Source organism: Ochlerotatus camptorhynchus, unplaced genomic scaffold (assembly GCF_037179485.1).
Source record: "Ochlerotatus camptorhynchus isolate MF236.1 unplaced genomic scaffold, CSIRO-AGI_Acam_v1.1 ptg000124l, whole genome shotgun sequence".
NCBI classification, from domain to species: domain Eukaryota; kingdom Metazoa; phylum Arthropoda; class Insecta; order Diptera; family Culicidae; genus Ochlerotatus; species Ochlerotatus camptorhynchus.
Genome location: NW_027040614.1, coordinates 2,382,003 through 2,393,878, shown reverse-complemented (window position 1 = coordinate 2,393,878; position 11,876 = coordinate 2,382,003). Strand labels below are relative to the sequence as shown.

General features: G+C 44.1%; 1 protein-coding gene across 2 annotated transcripts in view; it reads right to left on the bottom strand.

Moving 5' to 3' along the window:
* Window positions 1-11,876, bottom strand: part of Oamb (Octopamine receptor in mushroom bodies) — a 401,035-nt gene that overhangs the window by 232,986 nt on the left and 156,173 nt on the right. For both annotated transcript variants that reach the window (XM_065220322.1, XM_065220323.1), the window contains exon 3: window positions 759-1,734. The gene's annotated coding sequence lies outside the window, so the exon portion shown is untranslated. The remainder of the gene's footprint in view (window positions 1-758; window positions 1,735-11,876) is intronic.

The following is an 11,876-nucleotide window of genomic DNA, read 5'->3' as shown; positions in this document are numbered from 1 at the left end:
GCCTTCATAGCAAAGTGTTACGCAACGAGGGGCTCCCTACTAATACCATGACTTCAAAAATTTACATATCATCATTTCATCTTTAAAACATTGGCTATACTATCTGCGATCAAATCGGAGTGGCATGTCTTGCTTCACGATCGGATTCAAATGAGCGTTTCCAATTCTCGCCGCTCATGGTACTACGATGCATATAAAGGTACTCGAATGCAAACATCACCAAATATATACAATTGTCTTCCTTCTGACTTCCTTGTAGCCTGAGAAGCGGAAGATACACACTTCCAAAAAATATATTTTACAAATGTTACTATTTTTAAGACCATTTTGTAACAATGTTACAAGAAGCATTACGTATTTCAACTGAGATTCGTTCGCTTCTCGTATCAATGTTCATCCTGTATTCGAGAGAAGCATTATTTCGATGTTTCGATTTGAATGGTTTGAGGTTTCATTTGAACAGAGGATGATGTTTCGGTACAGTGTATCAGATCCTACACACTGCAATCATAATGCTAAATCTCAAAATAAAATCACGCTAAAAATGTGACTTGACCTTAAAAAAGGAGGCTTGGAAAAAAAAGTGACTCGCTTCCGGTCGCAAATTTTAAACGTAGCGGTGAAGACATTTCAACCATCTCTTTGAACTTTTTTTTTAATAAACCTGACATCCCTGCATCTAATTGATTGAACTGGAAAAACGTCATTTGCTATGAATCGACCATTGCATTTAAGTGTTTCAAAGAGTAGATACTCACCTCCAACCCTCTGGCAGAGAGACAGCAGCTTCTTGACTTTCTTGCTTCGTCCCGAACTTGCCGTTGGCTGCTCTTCCCCGGAAGCCACTCTGTATCTCTTTCTTCTGATTGTAGATTTCGTGCCGACAACGGCAGCGACGACGACGACTGCGACGGTAGTAGTAGTAGTATTTGCACTTGCTCTAACAAATCTCAGCTCGGACCAGTGCGGGCAGAATCTAGCCATTTTGCGGTCCACGTAACACGCCAACGGCCAACGATTCCGACGACGACGACGATGACGATGACGAGGCCCGGTTTTCCCGGTTACCACTTGCACTGACACTGACGGCACTTTTCCTCTTCCTGCTAAGCCACCACGTTGCACGTTGACGTTGTTGACGTTGTCGTCCGGCGGTAGCCATTCAACCCACGACCAGCACTGCACACCCAGGAACCCAACACCTCCCCCCTCCGGGAACACAACAACACTACAACCCACTCACCACACAGACACACCTCACACCAGCTATAAACGGATCAAGGAGACCAACTCTTCTTCCTTTGCCTCCACGAAACGACGTGTTCAAAACTAATGCAACTTGATTTCTGCTTAGTTCCACTTGATTTCCTTTCTTTAGACTCGCTCTCACCACAAACACAATACAACGCAGCAGCAAACCTTCTCCTTTTTTTTCACAGAAACTTCAATGGCCGTTGCCTGTCACAAATGCCCCCACTAATGGTCTGGAAATTGCTTGCTATTGAACGAGAAATGGGCGCCTTCCGGTTTTTCTTGCACTTTCTTCTGCCTCTCTCCCGTGGAAAGTGCTTTTCGATTTTCAACTTGCCTTTCTTCACATTTCGACTTGATGCGATTGCGATGGGTGACTTGTTGTGTTTCTGTGAGTGTGGGTCGTCTTCACTTCACGTTCACCACCTCCCTTGTTCGAGTATCTTTTCAATATTTCTGTTTGATCCGAGATTGCACTTTTCTCTAAAATTGAATAAAAGATAAAAAAAAAAAGAACTCTTGAGCGATTCCCCGGTTGCAGAAATGGAAAAGTAAAATTGTACAATGAATGGAATGGAGCGAGAGGAAGGAACCTAATTTGGCGAGGGTTCTTTTCGGGAATCCTTTTTTTTCGAACGATTTTTTTTTTCGGTAGAATAGGTACACGACGAATAAGAATAACTCAGTGGCTGAGTCGAATTCGACTCAAAATTGCGTGGAAGTGGAATTACTCAGTGGGTGGGTAAATTTTTCGGTGCTTTCCAGGAAAACTGCTGAAATATGAGGAAAATCGACGAAAATGTTACCCACTCACTGAGTAAGTGCACTGTCGAATTCGAGTCAATATTGGGTTACTCTCATCGGCCGTGTAGTAAGGGGTGGAAGCAGAAGCGACGACACCGACGACGGCAGTGACAGTGAAGAAGTGGGAGCTTTGATTTTAAACTTCGGTTTGATGATGGAAATTTTCCAAGCTTCATCAAACTTCTCGACCCGACAGCCGTTGTCCTTGGTTGCTTCGATCGTTGCCATACGCACGGGTCATTTGAGCGGTGAGAGAATAAACGGGAAGATCGGGACGGAAGTGGCGGAAGGTGCCTGATGGCAATATTGTTCTTGCGAAAGGAAGGGTAGAGCTTAGTTCTGTTACTGAAGCTGTAAAATTCAATTAATGGGAACTGTTGAGAGCAAATGAGCCAAGAGGAAGCTGGGTATGCTTTTATTGAATTTTGAAACTTTCCCGAGCAATCATGCGTGGAAATTTATGCAGAAGACAATCTCAGTGGAAAGGGGGGGTGGTGAGTATCGGATGGGAGCGATATTCAACACTTCACAATTTTACATTTGAAAGACTCAGATGAAGACATTAAAAAATATGTTTTTCAATCAATTGGAATGAATTTTTGTCGTAGGACTACGTCTGTGTTTTCTATATGGGGGTGGAAAACGAAAATGGAACTTGAAACAAAATTATGAAAGATTTTAAACGTTAATAACTCAGCTTCCACTGTACCAATTTGAATAATTTTATCACCAATCGATCAGAAATATTTCTACGCATCTGTTAAATTCAATACTTTATCATTTTTTCAAAACGTCACTATTGAAAATTGCACGAATGTGCAACTGTTTCTATGATAATAAAAATTATCACCGACTGTCACAGATTTTCAAAGTTGAATTCCATCCGATCTCACCAAACTGTGTTAATTCAATTCTCCGGTACACAACGACAGGCTCCCTACGGGGCAGCTAGCTATTAAGGCTAACCTCAACCGTTGTTTGGATTCAGTCCAATCACCGTGTGTGGAGGTGTCCGGTCGTCGGCATCAGCAGTGCTTTCGGCGCGTGACCTTCAATATTGTTCTCCAGTACACAACGAAAGGCTGCCTGCAAGCAGCGAGCTACAGCCCACATGAGCATTCATAGAAAGAGGAAGAAGCCGCACCGCTATTGATCGGAATCAGTAGTTCTTCGTGAGTCGCTGTGGGCTAACTATGTCAAGCGCGAGTTAGCAATCGAGCTACCTGGACTTGGACAGTGAAGATTGCTGACGGACACATTGGCGTACGTTAGCAACGGAGCATCCCAAACGGGGACAGTGAAGAATGCTGACGACAACTTTAGAGCGGATGGCAACGATCGATGTAACTTGGCAGTTTACGGCGTGGAGCACCAGCAGCGAAAAAGTGCAAGGAGAGCAATGTGAACTGTAGTTATAATCGATTATCAAGTAAAGTTCAGTTCGTTTTAGGCTAGCGTGTAGTTAAGTTGTATTTTTTTAAAAAGGTTATCGCGTCCGGGAAATCTTAACTCGCGTCATACTATAAAGTATAAACAGAGAGAACCCTGCTCGAATTCCTATTTCTACACAAAACACAAGCTCCTGCTGCAATTAACAAATAAGATTTATTATATAAGACTACGTAGTCCTACGTCACCATTGCGTACAACCCAATAGGGCTGTCCCTTGTCGTTTTTTTAATAACTTAAAAAATGGTAAAGTATATTTACAGACATATTTTTTTCACGTTTTAAAATCAAATCTCATTTTAGCCATCATTTCAGTACAATCAATAGTTTGTGAGATACATTCTTTCAAACCTACACTGAGGCAAAAGAACGTAAGAATTCCATAAGAACCACTTATGACTTTTAGCCACAAGAAATCGGTATGAATTTCATTGATTTGCCTTATGTAAAATAATATCGACAACAAAATAATAAAACTGAGCAGACTGGAACCGAACCTTGGACGTTGAGATTACGAGTTCTGTGTCTGGACCACTCGTCTTGTGAAAATGGAATGACTAATGGCGTAGAAGAGCTACCTCATGTAAGACGAAAATTTTTCATAAGTCGTGCTTATGAAATTCATATGTGTGATTCATAATTCGAGCCCTATGAAATTCTTAAGTCTATTTGCCTCAGTGTATACACTTAATCTTATATTTTTATCTCAGTAAAATAGATTGCTGAACTTAATCGTTAAAACACGATTTTTGCTCGTTTCTCGTTAGAAAACATGTGTTAACTGAATATCGGTACATACAGTTAACGAATTTTGGTTATATGAAAGTATTTACTGAAGTTCGGTAGTGTTGTTTACCATGAATTTCGTTGAAATCTTGCTTCACCGACTTCGGTAATAAAAAGTGAAGAACCTCGGCAATTTATTCAAATTTTAACATGAGATATGCCCACTTCACATCTCTCAAACGGTACATTATTCAAGAACATTCAGCGATACCAGATGAAATCATTGTTCCCCTGAATGCCCCCTTAATATTGAGTGCACACTTTCTTTAAAAAAGCTAGGTTAGAATTACAACAAAATCCACCCAAAGAGAATTCCTCAGCAGATATGGCTCAAGGGGCCATATCTGCTGAGGAATTCTCTTAGTGAATAATAGTGAAATTTCCATCGAAGAGAGCAAATAAAGAGAACTGCTGGTTTAGGAATTTGTCGACTTGCCAGGGATATTACCTTACCTCAGAAAACAGTTTCAGAAGTCATAAAATTGTCCGAAAGTTTGATCACAATGGTAACGGAACGTCTGAGGAATATTGCTGTTTCTATTCTAAAGAAAAAGCTGTAAATTTTCTCAACGGATTTCAATTTTCTGGATTATTTGTTGACGCAACAACCCATCCCAAACGGCTACAATTTTTGGAGAGAACAGTTGTCAGCATTCCGCAGCCTGAAGAGAAAATGCTTGCTTATCGCGGAGATGTGCGCCATGTCCAAGGAGCGCACAAAAAAGTCAGAGTGAATGAAACTTTTTCGTATATTCCTACTATCGAAACTTTGGAGTTAATCTTCACAAAACCCAGCAAACTGAAAATTGTTAGAGGAATCTGAAAATGAGCAGCGAACTAACGTATGCATTTAAAAAATGAACTAATTTTAGCGATTTTCCATGCGATTACCCTGCCACCTGGTGGCGAATCCACCTATGCATCGCCAATCATAGCAACCCTGTTGTGTACAGAAAAAGATTGACAGCGTTATCAGTTGATTTGTAGCAGCCATAGCGAAAACAGTCAAGCAACGCTCGATGGTTTGTTCGTACTGCCAGCTCCACACCGGAGCGAAAAAGTTGGACATCGTTAGGCAATTCGTGTCCGCCGGATATAGGATCCGGCATTTACAACATTCTCTCCCTTCTGGCTAAAGGCGGAAGCCTAGTTCCGGCCGCCCGAAGGGGTGCTGCGCGACCGTAATGTGCAGCAGAAGCTGAAGAGGAAGATCGAGGGCAAGGTAGTCTCATCGTTCCGCGCCTTGGGCCGGGAGGTCGGAGCAACCGGCCTGAGTTGAGGCCGGCCGTGTCTGAGCAGCAGGCAATCACCCAGAAGGAGCGGCTGAAGGTGCTGGTGAAAAACATCTTTCCGGCGAAGCGCGATGGCGATGATAAGCGTTGTGTCGAAAGTCGCCAACTCTCCCAACGTCCCCCAGCTGCGACCGATAGAAAATGTTTGGGCGAACCTCAAACGGAGGATCTATTCCAATTAGAGATAGACACTGATTTTCTATAAAGTTGTGGTACCTTGTATTTGTTCTGTTTTTATTCAACACAGCTGGTGTGTTGACAGATCGAGGGAAAAGCAACTAGTGAAAAAAATGCATGAACGAGGGATGCTCCGGTTGAAAACCAATGCTTGGGAATGTGTGTGATAGAGGGTGCTAGCATAGAGGTAACTCTAAGACCAGAAGGTCCCGAAGAGACGTGCTCAACTTTTTGGCTCAGCTCTGGTACTATCTTCGGTCCCAAGCTTATCGATTCACCCCTCGAAACATAGGAAAATCTGTCAAACTTTCATAGCGAATCAAAACAAACATTGTGTAGTACTAGAATTTCGACTAGAATGGGGTACGTTAATCGTTTGCTTGGGACCAATAGGTTAGTCAAGTAGTGAGCCAATTTAAAATCGTTAGTTTCGTATTGATTGTTGGTGCTAGTGTGTTTGCAAAATATGTGTCTGTGAGGACCACCCTAGACACCATAAATTTAGCCGGTAGCTGCTGCTGATGTACACCTGTTGGCTATTGTACTGGCTATCGACCAGTCAGGCAGATTGTTTTGAACTTGGCTATTGTTAAACGCATCGAGCGAGTAGCATCCAGACCGATTCAATAGAAGCTTCAACAGCGTTGGAGATCTCCTTTGACGTCATCGATGGGAGATGGAGACAATGCAGAGAGAGATTCGCCCGGATCAATCGTGTGACAGAAATTCACCACTAGACTTCGGATATTGGGTTTCGGTTTGTATTGCTGTAACCGTAGGTCGAAGACGGTCACCAAGACCGATAATTTGTCTTAGATTTACATTTAGTGTAGTTAGTGTTTCCACCAGAAAAAAATGGATTGCATTACAAATAGCCCCAATTAAAGAGAAGTACCAGTTTGTCATTATCAGTGCCTTCGAACTAATGATAGTGCTTGCTGCGTGTACCAATCCTTAACTCAACTGCCATTGAGCCGCCGAAGACGATGTAAGGTATTGTTATTGACAGTTTCGGTGAAGCCATGAAGATTGAAGTGAATGAAGTAAAATTCGTGCCAGGGCTATCCACGAACCTGATCTCGGTCGGGAAGTTGGGACAGAAGAAGTACAAGGTGTGTTTTGACAATGAAGGTTGTGAGATTGTGAACACTGAAGGTGTAGTAGTCGCAACCGGATCCCACTATGGTGGGTTGTATTACCTGAATGCTGCGGAAGCTTCGATGGCTTGTTCATCTTACTGGGCTGCAGCTGAATTCATATTGAAAGAAAACTTGGCTACTGGAATGAGGGTAAGTGATTGCGGATTGAGGTTAGTGTGTGATTGTTGTATGGATGCAAAGTCGACCAGATTCCCGCTTCCTCCGGTTACCGAACGCAAATCCTCACAGACTTGAGACATCGTACACCCAGACCTATGTGGACCGATGGAGAACATCACACCCAGCGGGAACCGATACATTATGATTATCGTAGATGATTTCAGTAGGTTCACGGTAACTTACCTCCTGAAACACAAGTCAGAGGCTGCTGGAATCATTAAAGACTATGTGCGATGGGTTGAAAACTTTTTCGGTCGTAAGCCACGGGCAGTGAGGTCCGATGGAGGGGGAGAATTTAACAATAAAGAACTGCGAAGGTTCTATAAGCAGGAGGGAATCCAACCGAAATTCACTACCCCCTACTCCCCTCAACAAAACGGTGTTGCCGAACGCAAAAATAGGTCACTGACGGAAATGGCAACATGTATTTTGGTGGACGCTGGAATCAAGAAGCGATTCTGGGGTGAGGCAATGTTCACTGCCACATACCTCCAGAACAGGTTACCCTCGTGGTTCATCCAGAAGACCCCTCACGAGCTCTGGTGGGGAAGGAAACCCAATCTTAGCCATCTACGGGTGTTTGGCAGTCATGCTTATGTGCACGTGCCAAGTATCAAGCGTGCAGGGTTGCTTCCACTCACTTGCTATAAAAACATATTTTTCGGAATTATGCAATCATTAGATGATATAATGATATGCTGTGCTTATAAGTAACGAGAAGAGGGTTTAAAGTATGTGTTTGACTAATAAAACCTGTCAATTTTGCTTTCAGAGCGTCACAATAAGCGATCTTATGATTCGTGAGCGTTCACTCAGAGTGAGCACTCACGAGTCGTAAAATTGCTGATTGTGACGCACTGAAAGCAATATTGACAGATTTTATGTGTCTAACACATACTCAGTGGTGGAAAAGTTCGCGATATTTCACGAAGTTCACCAAGGGAAAAGTTCGCGAGTCATAGGGAACTTTGATGAACTTTTCCATCACTGCACATACTTCACGTCCTCATCTTGAAACTTACTAGTACTAATTATCACTATACCATCTCATGATTTCATAATTCTGAAAAATATTTTTTTATAGCAAGTGAGTGGAAGTAACCCTGGGTGGAAGTGTCAGCTTCTGAAATTAAGAAGATAAGTGAAACAGCAAATAAAGAAAAAGAAGAAGACATTGAACTAATCCCCTTCAAAGGAGAGAAGGAAGAAGTGCTTGAAGATTCGTCCGAAGATTACTACGAAGCTGAAGTGAGTTCCAGTTCGAACATTCGTCGTTCGGGAAGGCCGAATCTTGGAACACGGCCACGACATCTGGAAGATTATAATCTGGAGTATGCCATAGTTTTTGCGGCGTGTGCTATTGAAGGACCGATCGATCATAGAGAAGCTTTGAAATATCATGTGTGGCGCAAAGCTATGGTGGACGAGCTGAAGTCTCATCACCGGAACAAAACTTGGGAGCTGGTCCCGTTGCCGGAAGGGTGAAAGGCCATCGGTTCGAGATGGGTATACAAGGAAAAACGGAATGAAGAAAACCAAGTGGTGAGGCATAAAGGCTGGTATCGCAAGGTTTTGCCCAGCGATCCGGAGTCGACGTGGATGATGTGTTCACGCCTGTCACGTGTCAAGCAACGTTCAGAACTCTCCTCTCAGTAGTGGCGAATAATAATATGTACGTACGTCACCTAGACGTAAAGACGGCCATCTCAACGGTTCACTTGAGGAGGAGGTGTTCATGCGACAGCCGCGAGGATTCGTCGTTCCTGGGAAGGAGAACATGGTGTGCCGCCTACAACGTAGTATTTACGGTCTGCGTCAGTCAGAACGATGCTGGAACCGACGACTGGATGAAGCTTTGGTGAATAATGGATTCAAGGCAGCTGTATCGGATCAGTGCCTGTACGTCAGGGACATCGGAAACGCAAAAGTGTTTCTAATAGTGTATGTTGACGATCTGCTGATTGCGTCTACCGACGAGTCGGAAATTGAAAAGGTTTGTGATAAGCTTAAAGCGGAATTCGAACTGACATCTCTAGAAGAAGTGAGGCATTTTCTTGGAGTGGAAGTTAAGCGTGAAGGGAACGCGTTCAAAATAGGTCTACGAAACTACATTGACAAACTACTCAAATTGTTCAGTATGGAACAGTGCAAAGCGGTCAAGTCACCGATGGACCCCGGGTATGTGAAGATGATTGAAGCTGGTGAACCGGTCGAAGATCCTACTAACTACCGTAGTTTGGTTGGTGGGCTGCTTTATTTGGCTGTCGTTGCTCGGCCAGACATTGCAGCAAGTGCAGCGATATTGGGAAGAAGATTCAGTGCTCCTCGTGACTGCGACTGGACAGCGGCGAAACGTGTGCTCCGCTATCTGAAGGCTACGAGGTGCTATCAGTTATAGCTTGGTGGAGATCAACAGTGACTGGTTTCTCGGATGCCAACTGGGCCGGTGATGTCAAGAGTTGTTGATCGACATCCGGTATACTGTTCAAGTACGGAGAAGGTTTCATAATGTGGGCCAGCCGTCGCCAATCATGCGTGAGCCTATCGTCGATGGAGGCTGAGTATGTGGCGCTAAGTGAAACTTGTCAGGAGGCACTACGGCTCAGGCAGCTACTTCGTGACCTGGTTGAGTCTCAGAATCAACCAACGATCGTCATGGAGGATAATCAGGAATGTTTGGCATTCGTGCGTTCTGAACGATACAAAGGAACGTTTCATACAGGAATTGTGTGTTCGTGAGGAAGTTCAACTGGAGTACTGCCCAACAGACAAGATGCAAGCCGATATTTTGACAAAGCCGTTAGGTCCCGTGAAGAACCGGAAGTTCTGTGAACTGCTCGGACTCTACGAGGACTGTTCAAATGAAGAGATTTCACATTGAGGGGGAGTGTGGAAAGGTACAATGATCACCTCTTCGTAAGTATACCTTGTGCTTTTGCCCAGCCCTACTGCGTACACCTTCTGTGCACATAAACTTTGTTGTCGTATGCGCAACGGTAGTTAAAAGTTCGCTACAGCGTGTAACGTGTTCTTTATCTCGATAATAAAGTCCCGTTGTAATCGTTAGTTCTCGCGTGTAATTTTCTCCTCAAACGATCCGAAATCCTTTGATGGTGTTCCGCTGCATTGACCTGTATTCCGCCGACAGAAACAGCCATCTACACAACTTTTAACAATCGCACAATTGTGCACCGCGAAGAAAGGACCTGTTGGGGAGATATAGCGCATAGTTAAATTGGTGCCATTTGGTTTTCTGGACTTTCGACTACGCTTGGACGATTTCTCGTTGGTATTCGATTGGAGTTTGAACACCTGGTGACGTCACGATTGGAGTGTTTGCGCTGATCAATCATTAACGTGTGGGAATATTCGATCGATTGGACCATTGGGGAGGTATATTTCCATGCTGGTTTCCTCTCCTCTTCATTCGTCTGTCTCTTCTACGCTAGTGAGCATTCATCCATTGCGTGATGAAGCTGATGCTTTGATCAGTCGGACTACTGCAGGTACGCTGTTTTCACGTCGGCGTGTTTCACAACCATCTTCCTCTGGCTAGCGACCGACAGCATAACACGAAAGGTAACCTGCTTCACTACAGGAGCGAACACCTCGTCGAAGTCGGTTCCGTACTTCTGCGTGAACCCCTGTGCTAACAATCGAACACAGTGTTCACTCGGCTGTCGACAAAAGCAGGCCACTCTCGATGTGTGCCACGCGATCGTCTGTTTTCTCGGCAGCAACCATTGTGTGGTCCTCCTCATTGTTCTTCATCAGCAGTTCTTTCGGTCGATGCGTCGTCGACTTTGGAAAGCAACCGTTTCGTGATGAGTGTGTGAGTGCTGACCACGTTTTGCGTCCATTACTGCAATGGACGCGCTCTGACCCTCGTTGGCGTACAACAATTTGCCATACAATGAAACTACTGGAAGCGGCTCCAGTTCTGATGGAGGAGGCTTTTTGGATAGCGGAAGATAAAGTGTTTATTGTGTTGTACCTTTTGACTATAGTTTTAAGATGTATTGTATAGTGACCAAGAATCCTCGGCTCTGTAAAGTTAATTCGGTTGAGCCTTATCAAATAAATTAATTTATTTATTTAACAATCGAACTTTTTAGTAGCGCACAACGTCACCTTTTTCGTCCTCCGTGCACTTGAAACTCCATTTGGATCCGATTAGTTTTCGGTCTCGAAGGAGGTCCGTCGACTCCCATGTTCGCTTTTCATGGAGCGATTGCAGCTCCCCCTCAATAGCTGCCTTCCACAGCGCGCTTTCGGGACTGTTGATAGCTTCTTCGAACGTTCTAGGGTCAGGTGGAAGTTTTTTCACCAGACTACTCATCTGAAGTTTCACCCAATGATTCATCACCGGATTCGTATTCCGAGTTCTTATCGGAAACGTCATCCTGTTCCTTATCGTCTTGCTCGAGTTCCGGTTGGATATCATGCTGCAGCGGTGACTCGATCTCGATAACTACGTGTGCTTGTGTGCTTTTTCGCCCTCCAGAAAACGTACGTCTCTGCTGTACACCATCTTGTCATTCGTGGTATCGATGAAACGATATGCCTTGTGGTGATCAGAGTATCCCACCAACGTCATCTTCACAGCTTTCAGCTCCAGATTGTTTCAGTTTCTTACCATACCACGCCTCGTACGGTGTCTTGTCGGTCGATCTGGTTGGCAGCAGGTTTTGCTGGTAAGTAGCGGTGGTGACCGCCTCAACCCAGTAACGGTATCCCATGTCTCCGTCTAGTAGCATACAGCGTCCCATTTCCACCAAGCTTCTATTTTTCCGCTCTG